We start from the raw sequence: 23530 nt of genomic DNA, 5'->3' as shown, positions 1-23530 counted from the left end.
ATAGATCATCGCCATTGTCTCAGTGTGTGGGTGCACCCCTCGCGGTCCTGAGGTCCTTGCTCGTGCTCCGTCTCCTTCTGCTCCTGATTTGGACCTTGAGATTTCTGTCCCGTGCTCCTCTGTCTCTGTCTCCTTTCATCACCTGATGAAGGATAATATTCATGAGGATGACTATGTGTTTGTCTCTGGGTTCACCTTCTTACTTAGCTTCTCTAGGAACATGCATTATAAGCTCATTGTCCTTTATTTATGGCTAGAAACCAAATATGAGTGAGTACATCCCATGTTCCTCTTTTTGGGTCTGGCTTACCTCACTCAGGATAGTGTTTTCTATTTCCATCCATTTGTATGCAAAATTCAAGAAGTCCTTGTTTTTTACTGCTGAGTAATACTCTAATATGTATATATTCCATACTTTCTTCATCCATTCTTCCGTTGAAGGGCATCTAGGTTGTTTCCAGGTTCTGGCTATTACAAACAGTGCTGCCATGAACATAGTTGAACATATACTTTTGTTGTATGATAGGGCCTCTCTTGGGTATATTCCCAAGAGTGGTATTGCTGGATCCAGGGGTAGGTTGATTCCGAATTTCCTGAGAAACCGAAACACTGCTTTCCAGAGTGGTTGCACAAGTTTGCATTCCCACCAGCAATGGGTGAGTGTCCCCCTTTCTCCACAACCTCTCCGGCAAAGGCTATCATTGGTGTTTTTTATTTTAGCCATTCTGACAGGTGTAAGATGGTATCTTAGAGTTGTCTTGATTTGCATTTCCCTGATCGCTAGGGAAGTTGAGCATGACCTTAAGTGTCTTTTGGCCATTTGAAGTTCTTCTGTTGAGAATTCTCTGTTCAGCTCAGTGCCCCATTTTATAATTGGATTGATTAGCCTTTTACGGTCTAGTTTCTTGATTTCTTTATATATTTTGGAGATCAGACCTTTGTCAGTTGCGGGGTTGGTGAAAATCTTCTCCCAGTAAGTGGGTTGCCTTTTTGTCTTAGTGACAGTGTCCTTTGCTTTACAGAAGCTTCTCAGCCTCAGGAGGTCCCATTTATTCAATGATGCCCTTAGCGTCTGTGCTGCTGGGGTTATACGTAGGAAGTGGTCTCCTGTGCCCATGTGCTGTAGAGTACTTCCCACTTCCTCTTCTATCCGGTTCAGTGTGTTCGGACTGATATTGAGGTCTTTAATCCATTTGGACTTGAGTTTTGTGCATGGTGATAGATATGGATCTATTTTCATTCTTTTACAGAGTGACATCCAGTTTTGCCAGCACAATTTGTTGAAAATGCTGTCTTTTTTCCATTGTATACTTTTAGCTCCTTTATCGAAAATCAGGTGCTCATAGGTTTGTGGGTTAAAGTCAGGGTCTTCTATTCGATTCCATTGGTCGACTTCTCTGTTTTTATGCCAATACCAGGCTGTTTTCAATACTGTAGCTCTATAATAGAGTTTGAAGTCAGGGATGGTAATGCCTCCAGACAATCCTTTATTGTATAAGATTGTTCTGGCTATCCTGGGTTTTTTGTTCCTCCATATAAAGTTGATTATTGTCTTCTCCAGATCTGTGCAGAATTTTGATGGGATTTTGATGGGGATTGCATTGAATCTATAGATTGCTTTTGGTAGAATTGCCATTTTTACTATGTTGATCCTCCCAATCCAAGAGCAAGGGAGGTCCTTCCATTTTCTGGTGTCTTCTTCAATTTCTTTCTTTAAAGACTTATAGTTCTTGTCGAATAGGTCTTTCACTTCCTTGGTCAGGGTTACCCCAAGATATTTTACGCTATTTGTGGCTATCGTGAAAGGTGATGCTTCTCTGATTTCCCTCTCTGCTTCCTTATCCTTAGTGTAAAGGAAGGCAACTGATTTTTTGGAGTTGATCTTGTATCCTGCCACATTACTAAAGGTGTTTATCAGCTGTAGGAGTTCTTTGGTAGAATTTTTGGGGTCACTTATGTATACTATCATATCATCTGCAAATAACGAAAGCTTAACTTCTTCCTTTCCAATACAAATCCCCTTGATCTCCTTATGTTGTCTTATTGCTATTGCTAGAACTTCAAGCACTATATTGAAGAGGTATGGAGAGAGTGGACATCCTTGTCGTGTTCCTGATTTTAGTGGGATGGCTTTGAGTTTTTCTCCGTTCAATTTAATGTTAGCTGTTGGCTTGCTGTAAATAGCTTTTATTATATTTAGGTAGGATCCTTGTATCCCTATTCTCTCCAAGACCTTTATCATAAAGGGGTGTTGAATTTTGTCGAATGCTTTTTCAGCATCTAATGAAATGATCATATGATTTTTTTCTATCAGTTTATTTATATGGTGGATTACATTGATAGATTTTCGTATGTTGAACCAGCCCTGCATCTCTGGGATGAAGCCTACTTGATCATAATGGATAATTTTTCTAATGTGTTCTTGGATTCGGTTTGCCAGTATTTTGTTGAGGATTTTTGCGTCGTTGTTCATGAGTGAGATTGGCCTGTAATTCTCTTTCCTGGTTGAGTCTTTGTGTGGTTTTGGTATCAAAGTAACTGTAGCTTCATAGAAGGAGTTTGGTAATGACCCTTCTGTTTCTATATTGTGGAATACATTAAGGACTATAGGTATTAGCTCTTCTTGGAAGTTCTGGTAGAATTCCGCATTGAAACCATCTGGTCCTGGGCTTTTTTTGGTAGGGAGGTTTTTGATAACCTCTTCTAATTCTTTGTGACTAACAGGTCTGTTTAGATTGTTCACCTGGTCCTGGTTCAACTTTGGTATATGGTATTTATCTAAAAAAGTGTCCATTTCTTTTATATTTTTCAATTTTGTGTTATACAGGCTTTTGTAGTAAGATCTAATGATTCTCTGAATTTCCTCTGTGTCTGTGGTTATGTCCCCCTTTTCATTTCTGATCTTATTTATTTGTGTGTTCTCTCTCTGTCGTTTAATTAGTTTGGATAGGGGTTTGTCGATCTTGTTGACTTTCTCCAAGAACCAGCTTTTTGTTTCATTGATTCTTTGGACTGTTTTCTGTTTCTATTTTGTTGATTTCGGCCCTCAGTTTTATTATTTCCAGTCTTCTACTTCTCCTGGGTGCGTCTGCTTCTTTTTTTCCTAGAGCTTTCAGGTGTGTTGTTAAGTCCCCAGTGTATGCATTCTCCGTTTTCTTTAAGTGGGCACTTAGTGCTATGAACTTTCCTCTTAGCACTGCTTTCATTGTGTCCCATAGGTTTGAGTATGTTGTCTCTTTATTTTCATTAAATTCAAGGAAGACTTTAATTTCTTTCTTAATTTCTTCCTTGACCCAGGTGTGGTTCAGTAGTTGACTGTTTAGTTTCCATGAGTTTGTTGGCTTTCTGTGGGTCGCATTGTTGTTGCCTTCTAACTTTAATCCGTGGTGATCAGATAGGACACAGGTGGACACTGATATTTTTTTGTATCTGTGGAGGTTTCCTTTGTTTCCAAGTATGTGGTCAATTTTTGAGAAGGTTCCATGAGCTGCAGAGAAGAAGGTATATTCTTTCCTATTTGGGTGGAATGTTCTATAGATGTCTGTTAAGTCCATTTGCTTCATTACCTCCAATAATTCTCTTAATTCTCTCTTAGGTTTCTGTCTGATTGACCTGTCCCTTGGAGAGAGAGGTGTGTTGAAGTCTCCTACTACTAGTGTGTGTGGTTTGATGTCTGCTTTGAGTTCTAGTAATATTTCTTTTACATAAGTAGGTGCTTTTATATTGGGGGCGTAGATATTCAGAATTGAGACGTCATCCTGATGAATTGTTCCTGTTATGAGTATAAAGTGACCATCTCGGTCTCTTCTGATTGATTTTAGTTTGAAGTCAGTTTTGTTAGAAATTAATATGGCCACACCTGCTTTTTTCTTAGGACCATTTGCTTGAAACACCTTTTCCCAACCCTTTACTCTGAGTAGGTGCCTGTCTTTGTGGTTGAGATGTGTTTCTTGCAAACAGCAGAATGTTGGATCCTGTTTTCGTATCCAATCTTTTAGCCTGTGCCTTTTTATAGGTGAATTGAGCCCATTAATATTAAGTGATATTAATGACCAGTGGTTGTTTATTCCGGTTATTCTTATTGCTTTTGGTAGTAGAGATTGTGTGTCTCCCTTCTTTGAGATGTGCTGGTGAAGGGTCACTAGATGCCTGGGTTATTGTAGGCAGTGTTGGCAGTGTTGGATTCCTTGGGTTGTGATTTTCCTTCTATTAATTTCTGTAGGGCTGGATTTGTGGCTACGTATTGTTTAAATTTATTCTTATCCTGGAATGTCTTGTTTTCTCCATTGATAATGAATGATAGCTTGGCTGGGTATAGTAGTTTGGGTTTGCATCCATGGTCTCTTAGCTTCTGCAGTACATCTATCCAGGACCTTCTGGCTTTCATAGTTTCCATAGAGAAGTCAGGTGTAAGTCTGATCGGTTTACCTTTATAAGTTACTTGCCCTTTTTCCTTTGCAGCTCTTAATATTCTTTCTTTAACCTGTATATTTTGTGTTTTGATTATTATATGGCGAGGAGATGTTTTTCTTTGATCCAGTCTGTTTGGTGTTCTGTATGCTTCTTGAATATTTAAATGAATATCTTTCTTTAAGTTGGGAAAGTTTTCTTCCATAATTTTGTTGAATATATTTTCTGGGCCTTTGAGCTGTGACTCTTCTCCTTCTTCTATTCCTATTATTCTTAAGTTTGGTCTTTTTATTGTGTCCCATATTTCCTGAATGTTTTGTGTTGAGAATTTGTTGGCTTTGCTGTTTTCTTTGATCTGTTCGTTTATTTTCTCTATGGTGTCCTCAGCATCTGAGATTCTTTCTTCTATCTCTTGTATTCTATTGATTATGCTTGTTTCTGTAGACTCTGCTCGTTGACCTAGATTTTCCATATCCGGCTGGTCCTCAGTTTGTATTTTCTTCCTTGCCTTTATTTCAGTTTTCAATTCTTGAACTGTTTCCATTAGCTGTTTGATCGTTTTATCTTGGTTTCCCAGGGTATCATGTACATATTTACTCATTTCTTCAAACTTTTTGTTATACTTCTCCTCCATTTCTATAAGGGCATTTTTTACATGTTGTTTAAGGGACTCTATTGCGTTCATAAAGTCAATTTTTTCCACTTCTTCTGTGTTAGGTTGTTCAAATACTTCTGTTGTAAGATCTTTGGGTTCTGGTGTTTTCATGTTGTTTTTCAGATTATTGGGTGAGTTCTTGCCTTGGTGTCTGCCCATCTCCTCCTATTAATCCTATCTAATGGGTCTTATAAAAACCGGATCAGGTTTCCCTGCTGGCCCAGGGCTCCGCTTACAAAATGCCCTTGCTCTGTTTCCTGGTTCCTGCCGCCGGCCAAGAACCCTCTCACCCCTCCGAAGGTTCTTCAGGACAGGACCAGGGTCCCCGTTTGCCAGTGACCTGGCCAACCAAAGGCCTACTTCTTTGATTTGATTGTAGTAGGGCGATCTGCTCTCCTTATTGCATGTTTGACCCTGCCGCTTGCGTCTGCTGCCGCGCTGGTCTCCCAAAGCCTCTTCCTGAATGTGGTGTCGCTCCACCGCTTTGCCTCTGTGCGTCTGGTGCAGCTGCTCCGCCTCTGTGCGTCTGGCGCAGCTGCTCCGCCTCTGTGCATCTGGCGCCGCAGCTCCGCCGCTCCGCCTCTGTCTCCTCCTTTCTAGTTCTGCGATTAAACGTGTAAGCTTCCACCATCTGGCTCTGTTTTTCTTTTACTTATATTGTATCAACCTCTTGTAGTCCAGGGTGGTCTTGAACTGTTCATCTTCCTGCTTCCTATTCAGAGGTGCTGGAATTAAAGGTGTGTGCAACCACTGCCTGGCCTCTATAGATAACCAGTGCCTAATGCCGCCCTCTGTTCCTCAAGGAAGCCAAACTTGTTAGAGCACAAAAAATATTACCATAATTCTCCCTCATGCCTTCCACCTGCAACAAACCAGAGCTGACCTGGACCCTCAACAGATGCAGCCCTAGGGAGAGTAGGCCCTGCCCCTTTCCAGGGCACAACAGTAGAGCTGGCCATGTTCTTGTCGGGGAGGGGAACTGGTGAGAAAACTCTATGAATGTAATTGTGAGTGATCTGGTCCGGGCCCTTCATCTAACATACAGTGGCATGGGCAAGGGACAGAACCCCCTCCACACACCTCGAGGACTATTTAAGGTGAGGGAGCTGGCTATGGGGTCAGAAGCCCAAGAGAGCTGGAGTTAGCCCTGCCTCTCACCAGCTGCAGTACCCTGCAGAGTGGAACTTACATGTCACCTGAGCAACACAGTAGAGCTGGCCCTGGTGCTCTAGGTTTGGGTGTGTTGGCCCTGGTGGTATAGGTTTGGGCAAGCTACCCTGGAGCACAGAAGAGCAGGAGAAACAAGCTTAAACCTTGCTGCTTACTAAGTAAGGTGAGCTAGCCGGGGCGTTGCTAGAAAGAGCACCCTTGTTTTGAGGATGAGGGAGAGCTGACATGCTGACCAACCCAGCAACAATCCAGACCCCCAACATGGCTAAGTGTTGGCCCATCCCATCATCCACGACTTCTGTGATCTGCTCCAGCACGTGAAGGGGCCAGCCCTGCAGACCCAAAGTTACAGAATCTTGTGACAACAACAGGAGCCCTGGGGAGAGCTGATGTCTATGGTGTTGCAAAACCCAGAGGCCTGGGACCAGACCAATGACTCATTGTCCTGAACACTAGCAAGTGCATATGGACTAAAGGTTTACTGTGTGACTCCTTGAGTCACTGCAGCTTCTGTGATGAGATTTATTCTTGTTTTTCTCGTTTCTTTTCTTTTAATTTTTTTCTTTTTTATGTTTGGGGGAGGTAGCAAGGGTACCAGGGAGATTGGAAAGGCAGGGACATGAGTGGAATTGGGATCCATGAAGCAAAACCTACAAAGCAAACATAAATTTTATGTTGGGAACGTAATATGAAATTGGACCTAGAATTGTGAAACAAACCCATTTCATAACTACAATACCTTTGGAAATGAGCACATCCATCAGAACAGAGACGATTATGTAGCCATCTCTGTGGGAAGACAGATGCTTTTCCATTGGGACTAATACAAAATACCTGTATGCGTTCATGCTATTTAATGTCCTAAACTCTTTTTATTCAATTTCCCAATTTTGTCAGTTACCTCAGAGTGAAATAAAGTTTCTCCTAGCCCCTCAAACATACTATATTTACTAATCTATTTAAATATTTGTCACCATATGTGTCTATGTGTCTGTGTGTGTGCCTATATTCATGCCTGTGGCTTCTCATGGTGAACATGGACAAGTCAGAATAAAACATCTGGTAGTTGTTTCCCTTCTTAATACCATGTGGGTCTCTACCATCAAGCTGAGCTTGTCATTGGTGGCAAAAGGCCTTGAGACCAACAGCTTCACTTGTGTGTCATCTTGGAGAATCTCAGGGTTCCAACCAATCCTCAGTGTTTGTCTAAGTACACTTGCATCCATAGTCATATTTACATTGCTCTCAGGTCAGCCATTCACATAGGCACTGGATGGGGCCTGTTTGCAACCTGGAGAATTAATAGTTCTGAATGTAGTCAGTCAGCAGTAGACCACACATTTAACACGAGCACTCTGGTGTCAGAAGCAGATGGATCTCTGTTAGTATGAGGCTAGCCTGATCTAAAGATGTAGTTTCAGGAGAGGCTCAAAAGGTACACAGAGAACCCCTGTCTTAAACAATCAAAAAATATATCTGAATATTGTGGTCTCCCAGCAGCAAGAGTGGAGTGTAGAGATTCTCAGAATCAGTTCCCTTCAAAGAACAAATGTTCTTGGAAGAACAGCAGCTTACTCTGAACCTTCTGCAAGTCTACCCACTGATTAGAATTTCTGTAATAGTGGAGATCTTGGGACACTGCAGCTCAAGGCTCAACCACACTTTGTCTTGGGATATCTTTATCCTCCATGGTAGACATTCACAGACCAGCCCTCTCCCTGACCTCACATCCTGTGACTGGCTTGTGACTTGGAAATGTACTCAGAAACCAATGGATGGCACCAAGTTAGGGCCTTCCAGTGTCACTAGATGGCAGCTCAGGCCCATAGCACAGATTTCCCCACTGTGTTGCAATCACTAGACATATTTCTTCCAATTCATTTCAAAATGGCTTTGCTCTTCACTATTCTTTCTTCTGGTATTATAAAAACATAATGAGCAAGTGGCCACATTGGAACATGGAATTCAGGGTTACCCAAATTTGAGATCAAAGGCTAAGGTCACTCAAATGTGGGTGCAGAATAAACTAGAGCCTGTCTCCTGGGTGGTGAGAGTTGTTTCTCTATGGAGTCTCTTCTGTACCAGCCTCAGTGGTAGTGTTAGGGAGTAGCCTCTTTTCTTTATCTTCTTACTGAATTTTCCTTTTTTTTAAATGAACATAAATTTTATTTTTTTTATTCAAATAAGTAACACTTTGCATGCACATCTAGGCCTGTGAAAGACCAGAGACTTAGAAAGGCCTGAAGATATACCTCAGGGGTAGAATGCTGGCTCCAGGCCCCAAGTTTGCACACCAACATACAAACAAAATCAGAAACCCATGTAATACACCTAACTGTGTGCCTGCTAAACGTCTATTGGAACCTCATAATGTCGCTGACAGTTTTTTTTTTGGATTGTCAGTAGATTTTTTTGTCTTAACTAATCTGAGAGTGTTGCGTGATGTTTTGTTCTTTTTTTCTGTTTTTTTTATTGTTCGGTTTCCTTTTTTTTTAAATTTATTTATTTATTAAGGATTTCTGCCTCTTCCCCACCACCGCCTCCCATTTCCCTCCCCCTCCCCTACCAAGTCCCCCTCCCTCATCTGCTCAAAGAGCAATCAGGGTTCCCTGCCCTGTGGGAAGTCCAAGGACCGCCCACCTCCATCCAGGTCTAGTTTGGTGAGCATCCAAACTGCCTAGGCTCCCCCAAAGGCAGTACGTGCAGTAGGATCAATTTTCCTTTAAAAATTAATTAGGCATCAGAATCCTGATGGCTTCAGTTGTACATATCTGTTCATTGTAATGTGTATTTTCTACATTCTGAGTCTTATTTCCTGCATATTTGTTCACTTTCTATGAATATGATTTTCCTTTACTGTTAGCAGTGAACAGCTTAGACTTTTGGCCCTGCTTTCCACTGTGAGGATTAGGAGTAGCTTCCCTCAGCTATGAACTCCAAGTGCGTCCACGTCTGATCTTGTCAGCAAACTCTGGAGTAGCCCTGTCCCTGGGACAGTAACAGAGTCATGAAAAGATAATGCAAATAACCCTGGGTGAGACCATACTTGAAGGAACTAACGGGTCAGATTTCCTGTTAAAAGCTCCCACCAACTCAGTTGACAGCTTGTCACCTTCTCAAAAGTGTCTTCTTCACTTGGTCGCCTGTCTTGTAGACCTTGGGTAAGGAATTTGTTTTGCCGTGTTCAATTCAGACCAAGGTACAACATTCTGAGTTGAGAGGTGGAGGTGAGAAGCAAATTTCTCAACCTCAACTGCCCTGTCCTAGAGAATGTGGAGAAGCTGGGGAAAGATGTTCACTGAAGTCGACCTGTTTAGACAGGAAGACCTTGTGCCTGAATGCCTGTGACAGATGGGTGGAACACCAGGGGCTCCAGGTGCAATCTAGGCAGCTGCAGGACAGAGCTTCTCTACTGACAAAGGTGACTCTCTGGCTTATCAAACTTGTTGCCTCGGGCCCTGATTTTTGATTTGACCAACAGCAGCCACATCACCTCTCAGAGGACAGGGAACTGAACTGAACAAATGAGGTCCAAGAACAATTGAGGATGCTTGACCATTGCTTGCAGTCTAGGAAGGGTGAGGATGTTATTAAAGACAGCAGTCAACTTCCTGGAAGGTGGATTGGGAAGTAGAGAAACCATGATTAACGAGTTGTGGTCCCGCCCCATCTCATGAATGGAAACCTAGTTTGCTAACTTCCCCAACTCTGCTGGTATCTTCCCAACATAATCTCAACTTCCTTTCTCCTTCTTGGCACCATATCCTGGCCTAGAACTCTGGCAGTGACCTCCTTTTCCAACAGAGACCAGGCCAGCATCCTGAATTCCAGGTAAGACTGCGCCCCACCATGTCCTCCCACTCTTGAGAACGGCATTCTAATTGCCTTTCCCTTCCTTCTCTCCATATCCAAGCCCACACTTCTGGTGGAAGGCTTCCACCCCATCAAAGACCAGGCCAACTTTTTGTAAACCATGTCACCCACCCCCATTTCCCTATCGATGAGTGCCCAACATAACTGCTCCCCTCATCCTAGTGAGCACAACCTGTCCCACAACTCCGCTGGAATCCCCTCTTTCACCAGAGGCCAGGCCAGCATCCTCAATAAGACTGCTCCTGACATTGTCTACTCTGGCCCCGCCTAGCACTTATTTATTTAATGGAGAGGATCCCTTATACTTTCAGAGCTCCCGTCCACTATCAACATGACAAGCAGCCTGACAGCGTGAAGGCAGAGCTGGTGTAGGAGGAGTAGTTGAGAATCCCATGTCCTGTGGGCTACAGCAAGTCATCTGAGACTATGGGCTATATCCTGAGCATAGGAAACTTCAACACCCACCTCCATATTGACATGTTTCCTTCAACAAGGTCTTGCCTTCTCCAACTAAGCCACACTTCCCAATACTGCTACTAACTGTGAGATTACGGGTAACAGTTATAGTTAGACCACCACACTCCATTGCTTGACCCCATAAACTTAACAATATCATTATTCTCTGTGTTGAGGTGGGACCAAACAGTGACAGAAAACATACTGGGCCAACCTGAGCTACATGGTGAGATCCTGTCTCTGATAACAACACCCCCTCCCACATGACAACAGTTTTGTTTGTCACTGTTTGTAATGCTGGCACTGTGCACAGTCACAGAACAGACAGGGATTCTGTTTTTGGAGGGCTTTCCATGATGAAGATGCGAAAATGCTCATGATAATAGCAAAACCACTGGAAAGACCCTCTCTGTCCATTTACTGTAGAATGGTGGGACACGGTCACCGTGCCCTAAGCCCATGGCTGAGTGCAAGTTAATGATGGTGAGGATTTACAGTATATGGCCTTGAGAGGGTACGTGGATGGGCCTGGCACATAAAATACAATGCAGAAGAAGGGAAGTGATCCACAAATAGAAACATGTGGATGGTTTCTAATCTATAGCTCCATATAAACTGCATTGTTTATGGAATTGCACCCTACAGCATTCCAAGCAGGGAGACCTGAGGAGCTGGCTGGACTTTCTAGATTTCATTATCAATTGCTTCAACCTCCAGGTCTCCCACCTGTACGTGGAAGGGTGCCAGTCAGTTTGGGCCCCATTTCTTCTCCTGACTCCTGCACCAGGACGGCAAAAGACCAAGTATGTGAAAAACTTAGGCCCAGGAGCTGGCCCAGAAGTACCAGTCCTGAGGAGTATTTGTGTGTGTGTGTGTGCTGTGTGTCAACAGGCATAGAACCGGATTCCTTACACAAGTTTGTTGATATCTTGATCACTCAGCTATGGTTCCTTGTCGTGTTGTACTATTTGTTTTGAGACAAGAAATCTAACTTTGTTTCAAAACTGCCCTTGAACTTGGGATCATCTTCTCTCAGCATAAACAGTGAGAGAGATGCAGGTCTGTCTCAACAATCAAGGCTCCTCTTTATTTTAAGAATTTTTAAAGATTTGATTGTGGAAGTGTTTTCCTCTGTTAAGGTTACTCCAAGCTGTCAGTTTGTGGAGAGCACCTATATTCTTGACAACTGCATGGGATCTTTAGGGATTCCCACTGGGCCACTATGGACAACATCTCTATTAGATGTAACCTAACCCCAATACTGGAACTTCCTTTGGTGATAAGAGATGGGCAGTTGGGATTCTGTCTCTCCCATTATTTGGTAATGTCATTTCAATCTCCACCACATATGTATATATTTGAGTAGGTTTCTACTGTTTTAGTTTTCTATAATACCTCTCAAATAGTCCTTAATATCACTGTCTCTCCCAATGTAACCCCGTGGAAGGGGGCAGAAAGAGTACAAGATTCAGCCTGGCAGGAGGCCCTAAGAGAAAATGTCCCTCTAAGTCAACTTGAGCAAAGATCCTATGAACTCACAGAGACTGAAGCAGAATGCAGGTCTGCACCAGGTACTTTGTGCATATATCATGGCTTACTGTTTAGAGTTTTCATGGAATTCCTAAATGAGCAAACACGCCAATCCCTGATTCATGTGCTTTTTGTTTCCTCCTGTGGGTTTGTCTTCTCCCACTTTTATGTGATATTTTTTGTTTAGTCTTGTTATACTTTATTTTGTTATATTGTTTTAAAAATAAAAGAAAAAAAGTAAGAAAGAATGAATGTAAAGTGAGCCAATTTGATAAACAGTAACAACAGAACTGGCACACCTGCATTGGAGTGACCCCGGGTATATGAACCACTCCAAGGCAGGTCTCATGCTCAGGATTAGTTGACACCATAAAGTGCCCTCTCCTGGGCAAAACAGTAGAGCTGACCATGTTGCTGTGGGGGACAGGTGAGCAAACTCTGGGAATGTAAGCGTGAGTGATCCATCCGGTCCCGGCCCTTCATCTAACAAACAGTGTCATGGGCAAGGGACAGAAGCCCCCTCAGCACACCTCAAGGCCTGTGGAACGTGGAGGAGCTGTCCATGTGGTCAGAAGACCAAGAGAGCTGGAGTTATCCCTGCCTCTCACCAGCTGCAGCAGTCTGCAGAGCAGACCTTACACATTGCATGAGCAACACAGTAGAGCTGGTCCTGGGGTATAGTTATGGGCAAGCTACCCTGGAGCACAGAGAGCAGAAGAAAAATCTGAAACCTTGCTGCTCACTGCATAATGTGAGCAAGCCAGGGTGTTGCAGGAAAAATCACGCTTGTTTTGAGGTTGAGGGAGAGCTGGTAGGCTGACGAACCCAGCAACTACCCACACCCCAAAACATGGCTAAGTGTAGGCCCATCCCATCATCCACAACTTCTGTGATCTGCTGGAGCACTTGAAGGGGTCAGCCCTGTAGACCCAAAGGTACAGGATCTTCACGACAAGGACAACAGCAGGATATTCAAGAGGAGCCCTAGGGAGAGCTGCTGGGACCAGACCAATGACTCATTGTCCTGAACACTCACAAGTGCATATTGACTAAAGGTTTACTGTGTGACTCCCTGAGTCACTACAGCTTCTGCGATGAGTTTTTCAATTCCTTTCTTCCTCATAACTTTTTTTGCAATTTTTGGTTTCCTTTTTTCTGGTGGGGGGAGTTAGTAAGGACAGCGGGGTGATTAGAAGGAATGAGGATATGAGTGGGATTTGGATCCAAGAAGCAAACCTAAAAGGCAAAATTAAAAATGTTAATTTGGGAAAATAATATGAAATTGGACGTAGAATTGTGAAACATACCCATTTCATAACTACAATACGCCTGGAAATGAGCACATCCATCAGAACAGATATGATTATGAAGTCATCTCTGTGGGAAGACACATTCCTTTCCACTGGGACTAATACAAAATACCTGTATGTATTCATGCTATTTAATCTCCTAAACTCTTTTTATTATATTTCCCAACTTTGTCAGATGCCTCAAAATGAAATCAAGTTTCTCCTAGACCCCCCCAAACTTACTATATTTACTTATCTATTTAAATATTTGTCACCATATGTGTCTATGTGTCTGTGTGTATGCCTATATTCATGCCTGTGTGCTTCTCATGGTGAATGGACAAGTCAGAGTAAAACACCTGGTAGTTGTTTCTCTTCTTAATACCTTCTTCTCTATCATCAACCTGAGCTTGTCACTGGATGCAAAATACCTTGTGACCAACAGCTTCACTTGTGTGTCATCTTGGAGACACCCAGGGTTCTTTTCCCAGCATCCCTCAGTGTTTGCCTAAGTACACTTGCATCCATACCACCACCAGTCAATCCACATTGCTCTCAGGTCAGCCATTCACATAGGCACTGGATAGGGGCCTGTCTGCAACCTGGAGAATTAATAGTTCTGAGTGTAGTCAGTCCGTGGTGGGCCAGGCATTTAATCCTGCACTTGGGTGGCAGAGGCAGATGTATCTCTGTGAGTATGAGGCTAACCTGATCTACAGAGAGAGTTTCCGGATACGCTACGAAGGTATGCTGAGAAATCCTATCTCAAAAAAAATATTTCTGAATATCCAGCAAAAGTGGAGTGTAGTGTTTCTCAGAATCAGTTCCCTCCTGAGAACAAAAGTTCCTGGAAGGACAACAGCTTACTCTGAACCTTCTACAAGTCTTCCCATTGTTTAGAATTTCTGTAACTGTGGAAAGCTTGGGACACTGCAGCTCAGGGCTCAACCATACTTTGTCTTGGGATATCTTTATTCCCATTCACAGACCAGCCGTCTGCGTGACCTCACATCCTGTGACTGGCCAGTGACTTGGAAATGTACTAACAAACCAGTGGGTGGCATCAAGTTAGGGGCTTCCAGTGTCACTAGATGGCATCCCAGGCCCATAGCACAGATTTCCACACTTTGTTGCAATCTGCTGACATATTTCTTCCAAAGTATTTCAAAATGGGTTGGCTTGTGACTATTCTTTATTCTAGTAACACAAAAACATGACAAGATAGTGGCCACGTTGAAACATGGAATTCAGGGTTAGCCGAATTTGAGATCAAAGGCTAAGGTCACTCAAATGTAGGTGCAGAATAAACTAGAGCCTGTAGCCTGGGAGGTGAGAGTTGTGTTCCTGTATGGAGTGGTTTTGCTTTTAACCTCAGTGGTAGAGATTGTGATCATCCTCTTTTCTTGGTCTTCCTATTCATCTTTCCTTTAAAAATTAATTAGACGTCAGAATCCTGATGGCTTCAGTTGTACATATCTGTTTTTTGTAATGTGTATTTTCTACATTCTGAGTCTTATTTCCCGCATATTTGTTCACTTTCTGTGAATATGATTTTCCTTTACTGTTAGCAGGGATCAGCTCAGACTTATGGCCCTGCTTTCCACTGTGAGGATTAGGAGTAGCTTCCCTCAGCTATGAACTCCAAGTGCGTCCACGTCTGATCTTGACAGCAAACTCTGGAGTAGCCCTGTCCCTGGGACAGTAACAGAGTCATGAGCAGATAATGCAAATAACCCTGGGTGAGACCATACTTGAAGGAACTAACTGGTCACATTTCCTGTTAAAAAGCTCCCACCAAATCAGTTGACAGTTTCCCTCTTTTTCAAAGGTGTCTTCTTCACTTGGTCTCCTGTCTTGTGAGATCTTGGGTAAGGAATCTGCTTTTGCCGTGTTCAGACCAGGGCACAATATTCTGAGTTGAGAGGTGGAGGAGAGAAGCAAATTTCTCACCCTCATCTGCCTTGTCCTAGAGAATGTGGAGAAGCTGGGGAAAGATGTTCACTGAAGTCGACTTGTTTAGACAGGAAGACCTTGTGCCTGAATGCCTGTGACAGATGGGTGGAACACCAGGGGCTCCAGGTGCAATCTAGGAAGCTGCAGGACAGAGCTTCTTACTGACAAAGGTGACTCTCTGGCTTATCAAACTTGTTGCCCCAGGCCCTGACTTTTGATTTGACCAACAGCAGCCACATCACCTCTCAGAGGACAGGGAACTGAACTGAGCAAATGAGGTCAAGAACAAATGAAGATGTCTGACTATTGCTTGCAGCCTAGGAGGGGTGAGGTTATTATTAAAGACAACAGTCAACTGCCAAGAAGGGGTAAGGTTATTATTAAAGACAACAGTCAACTGCCTAGAAGGTGGATACAGTAATAAAGATGCCGTGATTACCCAGTTGTGCCCCCCATCCCGTCTCAAAAAAGAAAACCTAGTTTGATAACTTCCTTTGCACCATTCTGATAAAAGAAATTAGTAAATGGGAGGGAACTGAATGCTGAACAAACCAAGAAGTCTTTTTTCATTAAGAAGGATTGAGGAGACCATATCGAGGCCTGTACCTCTGGCACAAGCCTTCCACCCCATTAGATTCCAGACCGGCTCCCTGAAAACCAGCCCCACATCTCTGGAGGGAATTTTCCATTCCACAGAGTCCAAGCCAGCACTCTGAACACCTGGTTAAATCTTCCTAACTCTTCCGGTGTCTTCCCAATTTAATCCCAACCCTTAGCACCATATCCTAGCCCAGAACTCTGAAACAAAAAGCCCTCTTCCACCAGAGGCCAGCCCAGCATCCTGAACCCCAGGTAAGACTGCCCCACCATGTTCATTCTTGAGAACCGTGTTCCAATTGCCCTTCTTCTCCTTGTCACCATATCCAGGTCCACTCCTCTGATGGAAGGTTTCCATCCCATCAAAAGCCATGCCAGCTTCTTGTAATCCATGTCACCCACCCCCATTTCACTAATGTTGAGTGCCCAACATAACTGCTCCCCTCATCCTAGTCACCAAAACCCGGCTCACATCTCCGGTGGAAGCCCCTCTTTCTCCAGAGGCCAGGCCAGCATCCTCAACAAGACTGCTCCTGACATTGTCTACTCTGGCCCTGCCTAGCACTTATTGTCCCTTCTCTGATCATCAACATCCTTGTCCGCAACTCGGGAGGAAGCCTTTCTCTACATCAGAGGACAGGCCAGAGTTCTGATACCCAGAGATCAATTCAGAATCCTGAATCTCGGTGTCTTGGGGTTTCTGTTGTTCTGAAGAGACACCAAGACCACAGCTACTTGTATAAATAAAAACATCTAATGGAGAGGATCACTTATACTTTCAGAGGTTCAGTGCACTATCATCATGACAAGCAGCCTGACAGCTTGCAGACAGAGCTGGTGCTGTGGTGTAGCTTAGAATTTGACATCATGTAGGCTACAGGAAGGCATCTGAGACATTGGGTCATATCTTGAGCATAAGAAACCTCAAGCCCACCCCCATAATGACTTGTTTCCTTACACAAGGCCATGCCTACTACAACAAAGCCACACTTACTAATAGTATTACTCCCTGTGAGATTACGGAGAACAATTATATTTAGACCACCACATTCCATTGCCTGACCACATAAACTTAACAATATCATAACGCTAAATTCATATAGTTCAAACTGAAAAATCTGCAGAGTCGATCAAAATCTCAACAGTGTTTTAAAGACCTAAGTTTCCTCTGAGATTCATGTAATCTCTTAATTGTAATCCCTTAAATTCAGAATAATCAGGTCACATCCTTCCAACAGGTAATGGCACATGGCATACATTGCAATTCCAAAACGTAGGGAAGGGAGTATAGTGAGGAAATTCTAGACTACTGAAAGACTGACATCCAGCTGGGCAAACTCCAAACTCTGCATCTCCATCCCTGATGTCAATTCACTCTCAGATCTCCTACTCTGTTCAGCTTTGCTGACTTCAATAGACTGCTTTCTCTTGGGCTGGTTCCACTCCCTGTTAGCAGGTCTCCTTGGCAGGTATCCCATGACTCTGACATCTCTAAACATTGTGTCTTCAAGGCAACCCAGGCTTCAATTCCCCAACTTTACACAATGGTCTCTAGGCTTCTATTTAGGGACATGCCTGACACATGCCTGACCTCAGCAACATGGTGGGATGCAGGCAGACATGGAGCGGGAGGAGTGTCTGAGACTCTCACATCTTGCAGATAACAGTAAGTTGACGGAGAAAGTGGTTGGTATCCTGAGCATAGAAAACCTCAAACCCCACCCCACAGTGACAACCTTCACTTCCTCCAAAACGGCCATAGACACTCCAACAAATCTACTTCTTCTATTAATGCTACTCCCCATTAGATTATAGGGGCCAATTACATTCAAACTCTTATACCCACAGATCAGGCCCGCTCCTTCAAAACCAGGTAGAAACACCCTACCCCACCAGAAGCCCATGGTACTATGTCACCACCAGAGCCCAGCCATTCCAGTACAGCACGCCATAAATATTGCAGCACAGTCTAAGCACAAGAAATGATCTTTTGGAATTACTATTTAAGACCTTTATTCAGAGGTGTTTGCAGTTGGTTGGCATAATTTAAAGAACGTTGAAGGTGTATTGAGAAAAACCAAATTAAAAATACACAACATATTTGTTAGGTAAGACATACTGCATAGTTAATGCTGATATTTCTATTGTATCCGGTCTACTGTCCAAAGAAAACACTTGATGTTCATTACTTATTGTTGGTATTTCATCTCTATTTCATCTTGGATTTGCAGACCACGTGATGGTATCGATGGTAACCCGGCATTTACTCAGTCAGGCCTTGCTTGGTCTTGGCTGCAGACACATTCTTATATGGTAGATCACAAGCCTTTGGTATCTCTTTTCCACTCTGTGGCTTGGAATTCTTTGGTCGTCTTTGTTGGTGATTGAGGTTACAGTGATTATGACGTCGAGGTGGCTGTTGACCTTGGGTCTCCTCTCCTTGATTTTCCTCATAGTGCTCATTGCTGTGCTCTCTGGGCTGTCTTTGGCAAGGAGAGCCCCTGCGGAACTGTGGTCTGTAATTGCGATACATATCCAGTCTCACAGGTACACCTCGCCCTTTTGTACCTTGTTGGCCAGCATCTTCTATCACTTGTCTTTGCTGGTCTTGTTGAGCTTGGCCTTCATGACTGCATTCTGATTGCTCCTTCCTTCCCCCACTCTTCCCATTCCGGTAATATTGCTGTGAATTACGTGGAGGACCCCTACGACCTCGATAGCATCTATATTGGTTATGCTCTGATGCATATTTACCACCTCGAATTTCTATTCCACCGGGGCCTGTAACATTTAACGCCATTGCACCCTTTTCTCCTTCAACAATATCAAACTCCACAGACTCTCCGTCTCTTACCTTGCGAAGGTACTTCCTGGGGTTATTTATCTTTATGGCAGACTGGTGGACGAATATGTCTTCTTTGGTGTCATTTACCTTGATGAATCCGTAACCCTTCTTGACATTGAACCATTTAACTATGCCCAAAACCTTCCTTGCGATTTGCTTCTTCTCCCTGATGGCCGGCACTGCTGGTGTGAGACCATCTGGGATGTCACTGCCTGTGCTGCTGCTCGTAGAGCCAGGCTTGGTATCTCCAGCCCTGAGGATGGCATCAGCGGCATCAGCTGGCTGCTGGGTCTTTGCCTCACTGGTAGTGGCTGCTGTAGTGGTGACTCCAGTCTGCAGGGACTGCTGTGTCTCCTCCAGTGGTGGATTGGTGACTAGATCAGCAGCCTCAGTGGTGCTCTCGGGGCTCTCTGGGGCCAGCTGTCCACTCTCGGTGTCCATCGACCTCTAGAAAACAATCGTAAAACCAACTTTGTGATGAGGATTGAGGCCCTTAAAGAGAGAAGAAAGACATTCTTAAATAAACCTAGGAAAAGACAACTACAAAATTAGAGGTTAACAGCACCTCACTTAACCTTCTCCAAAACTGATCACAAACTTGGTCACAAAGAAAGTCTCAACAAATAAAGGAAATCTCAAGGTATCCTTGTCACCTTACAGACCGTCATGGATTAAAATTGGGTTTCAACAACAACAGAAACATCAGAAAACCTACAAACTAAAAGAAACTGATCAGCTCTCTACTTAATCACCACCCAGTCAATGAAGAAGTAAGAGAGAAATGAAAGACTTCCTAGAATTCAATGTAAATGAATGTACAACTTACCCAAATTCATGGGACACAGTGAACGTGGTGCTGAGAGGAAAGTTCTCAGCACTAAGTGCCTGCATAAAGAAATGAGAGAATTCTCATACCAGTGACTTCATAGTACACATGAAAATTCCAGAACAAAAAGAAGCAGCCACACCCAAGAGGAGTAGACAGCAGGAAATATTCAAAGTCAGGGCTGAAAAAAAAAACAAAATAGAAACAAAGAAGGCAATGTAAAGAGTCAATTAAACAAAAGTTGGTTCTTTGAGAAAATCAACAAGAAAGACAAACCCTTATCTGTACTAACTAAAAGACAGAGATTATCCACATTAACAAAATCCAAAATCAAAACGGAGTCATAATGACAGAAACTGAGGAAATCCAAAGAATCATTAGGTCATTATTCAAAAATTTTACTATACAAAATTCGAAAATTTGAAAGAAATAGACATTTTCTCTATGTAAACCATGTACCAACTTTCCATCAACATCAGCTAAGTAATGCAAACAGACCTATAACCCTCAAGGAATAGAAGCATCATTTAAACATCTACCAACCCAAAAGTGCCCAGGGCCAGATTGTTTCAGCACAAAATTCTATCAGATTTTTAAAGGAAAGCTAAAACCAATACCCTTCAAATGAGTGGTTCAGCCTTAGACCCATGCCAGGAGAGTGAGTCCACTCCTGACTTTTCCTACAGCACCAGGACCCAGACACTGGATGGAGACCTAGGATGGACCCAAACACGCCTGGAGGAAAGAAATGTCAGTGTGATGATTGCTAGGGATTTTCTGCCCAGCTCACAGATTGGTGCCTAGCTCAGTAGTCATCAGAGAGGCTCATCCAGCAGCTGTGGAAACAGAAGCAGAGATTCTCAGTCAAACGTTAGACTGAGGTCAGGAAATCCTGCTGAAGAGAGGGTAGAAGGACTGTAGAGACAGAGGGGTCAAGGACATCCCAAGAAAATCCACAGAATCAAGTAACCTGGGCTCATAGGGTTCCCAGAGACCAAACTGACAGTCAGGGAGCCTGCATGGGACTGACTTAGGCACTCTGCATATATGTGGCAGTTGTGTAGCTTGGTCCTCTTGTGGGACTCCTTACAGTAGCAGCAGGGACTGTCTCTGACTCTTTTGATGGCTTTTCTGACCCTGTTCCTCCTACTGATTTGCTTTGCCCATTCTTAAATCAAGGTGCGGTGCTTAGTTTTACTGTAACTTGATATGCTATATTTGTTGATATCCATGGGAGGCCTGAACTTTTCTGAATAGAAAGGGGAAGAGTGGATAGGACCTGGGCAGAAGAGAGGTGGGGAATGTGTTGGGAGAAGAGAGGGATATGAAATTATGATCTGGATGTAATGTAAATATTTCTAAAATGTGATAAATAAATAAAATAAATGAAGAAATAAAATAAATTTAAAATGCTGTGGCCATAAAACATCTATTAAAACCTGGAGGGTAGTGTATCACAGGCAGCCACCTGAGAAAGCACAATTTTTCGCTTAGAGGAAGCATATAGACTGTGTTTGGTTTGATTTTTGTAGTGTAGGAATCGCCAGGTTTTCAAAAAAAATGCAGGTAGTTCTTAGAAAGAAAGATGGAAGTACCTCTCCCACTTACCTGTATCCCTCACAGGACTTTGGAGACCCTGACACATGAGGCAGCCTGGCCTATGCCCTAGCTATGAGTCCTCTGCTAGAGTCACCTAGATGATTAGGGTGGGCGATACAAAACAGCAAGGGGTTGTTTCTGGATCCTTGGTGTGCAAGTTCAGGAAGGAGACATGACACACTCAGGTCATGTGTGTAAATAAGCCATGACAGATTTTTTTCCGGTCCCTGACTCATGGCCAACTTGTGAATTCATTGCCCCACAGATGGGCCTACTTCATTTAACAAATGCAGGGTGGGGGCATAAGGGTCACAAAATCCTGATTCTGTATCTGTTTGGCTCTGTCTAGGGAGAATGGCTGATTGAATATCCTGTAGTGACTGAGACCCTGGAACTGGGCTAAAGACTTGCTCCTGATTGAATTTCAGATTTCATATATCCAAATTGCCACAGCCCGAGTAATCCACTGCCCAAGTCACAGCTGTACCAGGTAGCACCGGGAAGCAGCATTTAAAGGATAAACCCCTTCCTATGGTGCAGTCTGTCATGAGGTTCCTGTCATCTAAAGAATGGGGAACAACATTAATTCAAACTGAGAGAACAGGCAGAGGGATGGCATCAGCCTCTTCATTTCTTCAACCTCTCCCTGTCATTGTAACTTGAAAACAAAACAAAACCAGGAGTATCCAAGGGTCAGTCGTGCAGAAATATTAAAAGAGAGAACGAAGAAGACCCAAAAAGAAAAAAAATTTTGTAACAGAAATGAAGGATCCCAAGCAGGTAAATAATTCTCTTTCTCCTTCAGTAATAAATAGGCTTGGAGATACAATGGAGAAAGAGAGGCTTGAAGAGGCAGCAGAGCCTCCATCCAGCATCCACCCCAAGTAAGATGGCTCTGGGCCTCCAGCTGTTGCAGATGCTCCCTGCTACATCTTTTCTAGCCCTGGCTTTCTATCCCTTGGGTCCTATGTGGGTTATCCTTTCCACGTTTTCCATGGGCTCCTGAAAAATCACAGGAACTTTCCTAGTCTAGCTCTCCAAAGGACCAGTTGCATTTGTTACCTGGCTACTGTTTGAGGTAAATGTCTGGGAAAACTGTTTTCAAACCTGCAACTCTAGCATGTGCAGCAATGTATCAAAATGAAAACAAAACAAAGCTGAAAAACTAAAAGCAAACAGGAAACCAGAGTTCATCTTCCTCTTCCTTAGTTTGACAGAAATGGATGAGGTAATCTCCTGAGGGATCAGAGGCACTGGGAAGTTTTGTGGGTGCCATCATTATGGTTCATTGCATGTGTTTGCATTAATCTTGGCGGCAGTGGAGGACCTGACATTAGCTATGTTCATGGTGTCACCAACCTATATGGTGCCCTTGCATGTGGTTGTCTCCACTGTGATGTTGTGGCCAACGAAAACCCAGCCAAATAGCACAGTGGACTCCATTTTGATGATCTCTCCATCACGATGGTGAGACTACATGGCTATTGTGATCTTAGTGAGCTCTGCTCAATGATAAATGAGCCATTTCCCCATAAGGACACATGGTCCTGTGGGAGTCACACCTCTGACAGAATAAATGTGGACAGTCATTCCCTTTCCTTAGCATGGATAGAGGAGGGGATGTTACTAGGTACTAGGTAGCCTAGCCATTTGGATCAAAATAAGACAGTCAAGAAACTTCAAAGACAGTTTCACCTATATTGACAGTTTGTCAGTCACTCTCTTCTGTGTCCTTCAGAATGTCTAGAAGACTCTTTCGTGAAGCAGGAACCCCAAAGGACTGTCTCACCTTCTCTTGGGAAGTTCAGCAGTCATTTCTCTGTGGGTCCTGCATGTCCAGTACAGCATAACATCAAGAAGACCAGGCGATAGCATTTTCTTGTCCAAATGGACAGCCTTGTCAATTGAAAGCAAATTTCATGATGAGTTTCTTCAATGCCCATCAACGTGTGCCAGAAGCACACGTCTCACTGATGAGAAACGTCTAAGTTTTAAAACCTTTTAAAAGCCATATTCTGTAGATCTTTGAAGTTTTGAAGATTGTCTATGTAACTGAAATATAATCTCTGTATATCCAAAATATCTAACTAACATGACAACAAGTTTTACGATTATAAATGACTGTCTGTTAACCTGCGATTTTTAATTATACATTACATTTTTTTTTGGTTTTTAGGGACAGGGTTTCTCTGTGGCTTTGGAGCCTGTACTGGAACTAGCTCTGTAGACCAGGCTGGTCTTGAACTCACAGAGATCCGCCTGCCTCTGCCTCCCGAGTGCTGGGATTAAAGGCGTGCGCCACCACCGCCCAGCTACATTTTTTAATT

The 23530-nt window shown here is 43.3% G+C and overlaps 1 pseudogene; it reads right to left on the bottom strand.

Moving 5' to 3' along the window:
• Positions 1-18196: 18196 nt before the first annotated feature.
• LOC142840416 (Y-box-binding protein 1 pseudogene) lies at positions 18197-19219 on the bottom strand (annotated as a pseudogene).
• Positions 19220-23530: the final 4311 nt, after the last annotated feature.

Source organism: Microtus pennsylvanicus, chromosome X (genome assembly GCF_037038515.1).
Source record: "Microtus pennsylvanicus isolate mMicPen1 chromosome X, mMicPen1.hap1, whole genome shotgun sequence".
Lineage (NCBI taxonomy): Eukaryota > Metazoa > Chordata > Mammalia > Rodentia > Cricetidae > Microtus > Microtus pennsylvanicus.
Note: the sequence above shows the minus strand (reverse complement) of the source record. Positions and strands in the feature narration are given on the sequence as shown.